Source organism: Dipodomys merriami, unplaced genomic scaffold (assembly GCF_024711535.1).
Source record: "Dipodomys merriami isolate MVZ:Mamm:240054 unplaced genomic scaffold, mDipMer1.0.p SCAF_97, whole genome shotgun sequence".
Lineage (NCBI taxonomy): Eukaryota > Metazoa > Chordata > Mammalia > Rodentia > Heteromyidae > Dipodomys > Dipodomys merriami.
In genome coordinates this window covers 4,123,190-4,130,894 of record NW_027206590.1, presented here as the reverse complement: position 1 = coordinate 4,130,894, position 7,705 = coordinate 4,123,190, and positions in this window count along the sequence as shown.

The window sequence follows — 7,705 nt, the reverse complement described above, 5'->3', positions numbered from 1 at the left end:
TCTCCTGAATTGGTCCGCTGACTCCTGTAACAGGGAAGCAGACGGCGTGGACCCACAGTGAGCGAGTTGGGCCTCGGTTAGGAGGCCCTCTTGGACAGTTCCTGCCCAATACCGAACTGACTTACGCTCTACAATTCTCACGGCGGGGTTCCAAGGACCCCCCCCCCCCCCACAGGAGGATCTGGGACGTCTCCCAGTTCCTCCAGGGTTGTTGTGCAAGTACATCTGCTTCCACAACCCTTTACATAATATGAATCGGACAAACAGATAAACGACAGGACAAGACAAATTAACAGAGACGAATTGATAGCACTTTTTTCTTACCTTCAGAGTCTGAGGTCTCAGGGGTCTCTGGGGGTATCCCGGATGAGTCCCCACTAATATGTAGTGCCCATGTTGCAGGACCCCCACCAAGAAGACCACTGAGAGTCAGACATTCCGAAATACAAAAGCAAGGTTTTATTTAGATGGGCTGCAGCTCAGGCCTCGTCCGACATAGCGGAGCCTAGAAGGAGAGCCCCGAGCTAAACATTTACAGGGCTTATAAAGGCAAACAACCAGGTGTTTGGGTTACCACCACATGTTGCTCTGCTAGCTGAGATAAACAAGCAACAAATGGTCACTGCCTCAAAAATGGAGGTACTTTAACCCTTCAATGGTTATTCCATTTCTTTCTTGATACAATGGACGAGCCATCCCCACTCCTGTTCAAGGCTACCCGCTACCTGTACACTAAGTGCTCATCCCTTCCTAGTGATGTCTCTGTGGCTACTCTCTCCCATGGCTCCTTTTTACTGCAAGGGCTGGATCATTCCCATCAACATAGAAACATGTTATACTACTGTTTCCCATCTTAAACAGAACCCATCCTTGTCCCTCCCTCCCTCCCTTCTTCCCTCCCTTCCTCCCTCCCTCCTTCCTTTCCTTCCTTCCCTTCCCTCCCTCCTTCCTTCCTTCCTTCCCTTCCCTCCTTCCCTCCTTCCTTCTTTCCTTCCCTTCCCTTCCCTCCTTCCCTCCTTCCTTCCTTCCTTCCTTCCTTCCTTCCTTCCTTCCTTCCTTCCCTCCTCCCCTCCTCCCCTCCTTCCTTCCCTCCTTGCCAGTACTGGTGGGGATGTGCTTGAACTCCCTGTCTTCCCCATTTCATTCTATGGTTCTTCCATCCACTCCTTTGTCCAATTCAGTGACTCAGAAACCACACATCTAATCTGTCAGCAAATGCATCTCAAGGCCCCCCTCTCAATGGTCTCTATTAGCCAGGTGAAAACACTGGAAGTTTTTGCTGCTCTCCCTCTTGCATACTTGCTTGTGGATCCACTGCTCAGGTGGCTCATCTGGGCTCTTGTCCTGAGGTTCGTTTTCCCTCCCTCCCTTCCTCCTTTCCTCCCTACCTCTCTCCATTCCTCCCACCCTCCTCTCTTCCCTGTCCCTTTCTCCTCCTGTAACAGTAGTCTTGCACTTCTTCTGTGCCAAGGGCTGCCTATAGGGGGCTTCCCAGGCAGTCATGGGGCTTGAACTCTGGGCCTGGGCATTGTCCCTGAGCTCTTCAGCTTATGGCAAGCACTCTACCACTTGAGTCACAGCTCCACTTCCGGCTTCTGGTGGTTAACTGGAGATAAGAGTCTTATACCCACGTTGGTTTTGAACCTCTGTCCTCAGATCTCAGCCTCCTGAGTAGCTAGGATTACAGACATGAGCCAATGGCGTTCAGCCCCAGGCAGCGTTCTTTGTTTCCTCTCTGCGCTGATTCTAATTCTCTGGTTCTCTACTTCAGTGTCCACATCATCTCTTGTTTGCCAGGTGTTCAAATCAGGATCTTGTTTGTGTGTCAGGACCTGGATCTGTATGGTGGGGCATAATCCAGGATAGCTAAGAGGAGGAGGAGGGAATAAATGATGACCATGAATTTAGGTCCCAGAAGGTTAAAATGAGGAATTCTAAGTGAGTCATCAAATCCAAAACAATGAGGTGAGCTCAGAAACAAGGCGCTCAGACATTGTGTTCAGTTGTGTGGCTGTGCACTGTGCAATCATACCCTTCACGTGGGAGGGGTGGAAGTCGGGACTGAACCCGGGAGCAGTGCCCACCTTCAGTGCTCGGTCTTCTTTTCTGATTCATACTCAGGTGCCACATGGACTAGCTGATAGATATTCCATGAACTCCAGTTTCTCCCCCCTCTGTAGCCTAAATACCAGTTCCTTGCAAGGTCTTTTCCCTAAGTTCTGATTTGTCCTGGGCCTTCCCGGCTTATTTGTCCTGGGCCTTCCCGGCTACTCCATTTCTTACTCCCTCCCGCTTTGGCTTTCATAGCTCTTCTGGGTTTACAGTTACACATCTGAGTGTTTTCTTGTTTTATCCTCTGGATTCTTGCCACACTGCGAGCCCAGGAAGGCAGGGCCCCCTCTCTTTGACTCAGGATGTGTATCTAGCACCTAGCACATTGTAATGCTAGTAACGTTCGTGTGCTGATGAATGGCCCAAGAGAGCCAGGACAGAGGATGGCACCGGAGATGGATGAGAGGAAAGGGGAGCAGCCGGTGACTGGATGTGGGCTGGGTGGACCATGTTTGTCTTTCTTAGTTGGGTGGGTTGTTTCTACTCTGCTTCTCAACGGCTCACCAGGATCTACCTGGGCTCCTACCAATGTCCTAAGTTCCTGTTCCACCCGCCCTTGTCCCTTCTGGTTCCTCATCTGGAGCCTACCTTGTGCCAGGCCCTGCAAAGGATCTCACAGTCTCAAGGGAGAAATGAGGTTTATAGAGCCAAGAGACACAGGGACAGTGACGGGTGGGAGAATCAGAAGTCTCGTGGAAGAGGAGAGCATCACACTGGATTGAAGGAATGATGCAATCTCTCCAGGTGAAGCAGGGGAGAAAAGCGTTCTGATCTAGGGGTGCCACAGCTGGGTTGAATGGCCAGGGGTGTTTATGGTGGCTGTGGACATGGAGTGTCTGTCTCAAGTACTGTGCAAAATAATCTAAAGCCTCCCACACTTGGAGGGCAGGTCATTCATATCCACCTTATAGGTGAGGAAACTGACTCAGAGAGGTTAACTTGTATGGCTAAGGTCGCACAGTGAGAAAGCAGAGAGGAGGGGATGATGAATGGTTTGGAAAGGACATGGTGGGGAAAAGGGTTCCCTTTAGAGACTATACAAGGTGGATCACAGAGGGTAGGGATGACCAGGCTTGGGGGTGAGAGGGACCCAGCTTTATCCTGTTGCCAAATATCTGCAGTCCCTCTCAACCTAGAGAAAATAAGGAGTTCCCTCCCCCCCCCCATCCTCCCTGTGGGAAGAAGACTAACGAACTTGAAAGAGCGGGACACAAATGTTTCTGAGTTACATCCCTGCTCACCAGCCTGTTCCCACACTGAGCCTGGCCCATCTTTTTCTCCCAGGAGACTAATTGATAATCCAGGGTGATAAAGGATGATCACTGTCACCCCCATTGAAATGCAACAGCAATGGTGGCATCTATAAATCTCCCAGAGCTCAAGAGAGAAGAGTGAAGTGAGCGCTGCATTATAAACCGCAAAGCCCATTAATCACATGGCTACCAACCGTAAATATGACAAGTACATCCATCAATCCCACACCTTTCTTTTTGCTCTGAGAATGCACGCATTAGCAACTTAATGGATTTAGAAGCATTTTTCTCCTATAGACTTGAAACAGTATTTTAGCCCCATACATCCAAAAGGAAGGAAAAAGGAGTCCCCTTTTCCTGTCATATTCAGGGGGTCTTTTTTTGTGTCTGGATGGTAGTTTTACCTACATTTCTGAGGCCTCAGAAATTCTAGAACCTGGCGGGGCAGCCACAAATTTCAGTGGCCAGGACTTGCCCTGCCCCCACACCCAGTGCTCCTTCATTGAAGGTTTGGGACAGCGCTAGGCTTCTGGGCTCAGATCTTTCCCTGGGATTAGGTGGACAAGCTCAGAATCCTGAAGCCATGTCCCTCATCCAGTTCCAGCAGTGAGCAGCTGTGATTGCACATCTCACCCGTGTCCTTCTATCGTCTCGCTGAGATTGGATCTCTGCCTATATCTGTAGGTGAGTCATCACCTGTATGACTGTTCTCTTCATTTCCATTTCCTAGTACTCCTCAAGGGAGAGACTCAGAGGCCAGTGCTGGCGAGGCTCCTGCTTTTCCTCTTGGTTATGGGGGTCCTTACTTACCAATCCTGCCCTGACCCTGGGATGTAGTTGGTAGGTTCAAAGGGTTCAAATAGGTGCAGACAAAAAGAGATGGCTCAGCACCAGCACAGGTTTACTGGGGGGAGGTGGGGGAGGTGGGGGGGAAGGGACATCTGTGAAGGGGAACGTCTAGCCAAAGCTAGAGACTCCTTGCTTAGAGTCTGAGGTATTTATGGAGGGTCTGAAGGAATGTTAGAATTGTCTGGTGGTGACTGGTATGAAAATTATTCATGGTAGGACACAGATAAAGTACAAAATGGGTCGCAGCTGGGAAAAAGGGAGGGAGGAAAGTGGGATGTCAGTTCCAAGCCCTGTTCTGTTCCAAGAGCTGGTCTGTGGCCAGCCAAATGGGTCACATTCGGTCAAGGAGGGAAGGTAAGGTAGAGATGTTCATAAATCAAGGCACTGGTCTGGGGCCTTAAGACAAAGACACTGGGGCTGGGAAGATGGTTCAGTGGTAGAGTGTGTGCCTTGCATGCCTGAGGCCCTGGGTTCCATTCCTCAGCACCACATAAGCAAAAGGAAAAAAGCCAGAAGTGGCGCTGTGGCTCAAGTGGTAGAGCGCTAGACTTGAGCTGAAGAGCTGAGGGACAGTGCCCAGGCCCAGAGTTCAGGCCCCACAACCAGAGTTCAGGCCCCACAACCGGACCCAAAAAAAAAAAAAAAAAAAAAGACAAAGACACTTGATTATTTGGACTTAACAGTAGTCTTGTTGCATTTGTAGATTTCAGCCTCTGGCTGGGGCTATCCCATCTGCTGCTGACCTTTCCACCCCTCAGTCTGGGGCCTGGGTACCCGCTCCCCTCACCCCCTTGATGGATGGCCTAGTCTGACTCTGTATTGAGTAGGACCAGAGGTTTTGGGGTCACACAGATCTAAGTTTGGATCCCAGTTGTGTGACTGTGGTCATGTTACTTCGCTGGTGGGAGCCTCAGTTTCCCTTCCTCAGGTGCACAGGCCTCTCTGTGTCTGAGTTGTGCTGCTAGTGGCTGACTAGCAAGCACGCGACTTGATGGAGCTCATGGTCTCTCAGTGAGGGGCCCCCACATGCTTGGATTTGCAGGGGCAGGAGCTGCACCTGAGAAGGTCAAGATCTCCAGGAGGGGCTTTTCAGTCAGGGAAACTTTTTGTGGTTTGGAAGTGACTGGAAATTTCTGGAAACATCTCTGTTTGTCACGGTTGGGTAAGCAATCACGGGTGAGGGGCCAGGAGGCTGCTAAGCATCTGGGGTCACCTCGTCCATCCCCATGAAGAAGGACCTGTCCCACCGTGTCCATAAGCTGCTCCAGAGGAGCTGTGTTCTGGGAGAAGCCATGCCCATGGGGTCACGGCTTCGATCTCAGCAGAGGGGCAGAGCAGAATCCAACCAGGTTCACAGCCCCGGGCCCTTGGGGGCAGCTGCTGCTGCCTCTGCTTCATCTTGAGGACCAGCCGGCTTCCTTTGCTGCCATTTCCTCCCTTCTCCATCCCGCTCCAGACACAGGCTAAGGCCTGCTCCTGACTGCCAGGAGCACCGTAGCAGGGGAGGGAGCCTGGCACGGTCCAATGTCACTATCTGAGCAAAGGGTTAGCAGCTGTCAGGGACTCCCCTAAGGGAAGGAAGGGGAGGTGGTGTCCCTGCTTAGGACCATGAATTTGTAGACAAACTAGGGAGGGCCTCCTCCCTTGGTACTGAGATCTAGCTCCAGGAGCCCAGGATGGAGCCATCATATCCTGCAATGGGAGTGTGGTGGGGACCTGGTGCATCGCACGCAGTCCTTGGCTGGATGGTATTGCCCTTCACCAGGCAAGCAGACTCCGGGCAGCCCAGCGGTTCTGGCGGGTAGGGTAGGGAGTGTACAGATTAGGGTTAGTTTTCCTTGCCACTATTCCCTAAAAGACACAGCGAAACTACGATCTATGGAGCACTTACGCTGCGTTAGTGGTAGAAGTCATCTGGGGGGCTGGGAAGGTGGCTCAGTGGTAGAGCGCTTGCCTCGCATGCATGAGGCCCTGGATTCGATTCTTCAGCACCACATAAGCAGAAAAAGCCAGACATGGCGCTGTGGCTCAAGCGGTAGAGCACTCGCCTTGAGCTGAAGAGGTGAGGGACAGCGCCCAGGCCCAGAGTTCAAACTGTGTGCACATATGACACTTTTTTTTAATGAGGTCCATGGACTCTGGTATTCTGGTGGGCCCAGAAATACACCCCTCAAATAGGCCAAGATAATGTCTCTGACTTTGCTCATCTTGTTCTTTTCTCCCAGGTCAATGACCACTCTCTCACCACAGCAGTACCCTGCCCATGACCAGGAACCCAGCACACAACTCTCCTCCCCCTTCCCTCCCCCCCCCCCCCCCCGCGCCCCCAACCCAGCCCTGTGGGCCTCTCCGAGCCCTTGCTCACTTTTCATTCCCTGGCCTGTTTCCCTTCCAATGTGGCCTGTGAGCACTGAGAGAGTAAAGGTAAGGTCTTGCGGAAAGCAGAGCTCATGTCTGCTAGAGGATCAATGAATATTACATAATGATCAGGCGCTACTACAGAGCTCATGTGGTGCCCTGGGGGACATGTGTTTCAGGAGCGCATTTCCATGCTCTGCAGGAGGTGAATGATGTATCTGTTTCTTGTTGCTGCTGTAACAAATGACCACAAAGTAATTTATAACCCTGTGTTTCTATGAGAAGTCGGAAACAAGCCTGGGAGCTAAACATCACATCATTGGCAGGGCAGCGGTCCTTGTTGGCGGCTCTAGGGAAGAATCTGTTTGCTCTTATTATTATTACTGTTGTTGTTGTTGTTGTTAATTTTTTTTGTCAGTCATGGGGCTTGAACTCAGGGCCTGAGCATTGTCCCTGATCTCTGTTGCTCAAGGTTAGCACTCTACCACTTTGAGCCACATCTCCACTTCTGGTTTTCTGGTGGTTAATTGGAGATAAAAGTCTCATGGACTTTCTTACCTAGGCTGGCTTTGAACCTTGATCCTCAGATATCAGCCTCCTTAGTAGCTAGGATTATAAGCATGAGCCACCAGCACCTGGCAAGTGTTGATTATTTCTTTTCCCCTTCCCTCCCTCCCTCCCTCCCTCCCTTCCTCCTTCCCTCCCTCCTTCCCTCCTTCCCTTCTTTGCATCCCACCCTCCTTTCCATCTCATCCTCCTTTCCATCCCACCCTCCTTTCCTTCCTTCCTTCCTGCCTTCCTTCTTTTTCTAGGTCCATGACCAGGACTCCAACTGAGTACTGTAGCTGTTTTCACTCACTGGCTACTGAGTACTGTAGCTGTTTTCACTCACTGACTACTGAGTACTGACTGTAGCTGTTTTCACTCCTTGACTACTGAGTACTGTAGCTATTCTCACTCCCTGACTAGTGCTCTACCAACCGAGTCATGCCTCCAACTCCTGCCTCATCTCTTTTGCCAGCACCTGGGATCTGCCACTTCCTTAGCCCCTTGCTCTTTCTTCAAGTCCATCAATCTTGTGTTTCTCAGACTATGCTGATGAAGTCACATCTCTCTTTCTGCCCCTGACCCAG